Source organism: Penaeus monodon, chromosome 29 (genome assembly GCF_015228065.2).
Source record: "Penaeus monodon isolate SGIC_2016 chromosome 29, NSTDA_Pmon_1, whole genome shotgun sequence".
NCBI lineage: Eukaryota > Metazoa > Arthropoda > Malacostraca > Decapoda > Penaeidae > Penaeus > Penaeus monodon.
Genome location: NC_051414.1, coordinates 6,174,282 through 6,175,135, shown reverse-complemented (window position 1 = coordinate 6,175,135; position 854 = coordinate 6,174,282). Strand labels below are relative to the sequence as shown.

General features: G+C 47.5%; 1 protein-coding gene across 1 annotated transcript in view; it reads left to right on the top strand.

The window, feature by feature from the left end:
- The window catches only part of LOC119591705 (steroidogenic factor 1-like), a 34,253-nt gene that overhangs the window by 16,937 nt on the left and 16,462 nt on the right, over nucleotides 1–854 (top strand). The window lies entirely within an intron of this gene.

The following is an 854-nucleotide window of genomic DNA, read 5'->3' as shown; positions in this document are numbered from 1 at the left end:
CGTATTTTAATAAATCTACACTGAAAACGTTATAGCCATGCATTGGAAGAATGAATTGCTATAGCGAACAAGAAACAAGGTTGCTTATATCCTGTGGCCAATCATCGGAACTAAAATACGTATTTTTTATGTGTAATAACATTTGACTTCTGTATTTGCATGATTAAAATATATTATAATGAACCAGTTATTTAAACTAAACTATCTAGTGACACTTCGCGTCCGAGTACATTTTTTATCTGCATTTCGCAAGATCTAGGAATGAATAACCGCGAAGGTCTCTTCTGACCTTCATCTCCCTCCAAGATGACGACCAGAATAAACATTAACTGGAATTTGCTGTGACAAAAGAAATTAACTCCTTTTCTCCATGGTGGTATGTGGTAGCTTGGTGTAAATTAATACACGCGCGTGCGTGTTTGTGAGTGTGTGTACTTTAATAGATAGATTCTGTATTTCTAGAATTCTAAAATTACCAGAGTCACACACGCGAATCCTTCCGAGCGCGTATGCAAGAAATGGCGTGAGAAAGTCAGGGTGCCTGGTGGTCGCTCCCGTCCCCCCTCCCCCGGCCCCGTCGCCGCGCAGCCGGGAAGTCAACCTCGCGATTGTCTCAGCCGCCATTTTGTCTTCCGCTGGAGCTTCCCCTCTTCCTCCTCTCCCCCCTCCTGCCTGACCCCACCTCCTTTCACACTCGCCTTCGCTCCTAGGACCAGTGACTCCCCGGCGCGTCAAAGGAGGCACCGCCCTCACCCCCCAACCCTCTTCCAACTGTCTTCGTGTCTCCCAGCTCCTCCCCTTCTCCCCTTCCTACCCCCCCCCCGCACTGATTTATAACCCTTCCCTCGCCATGA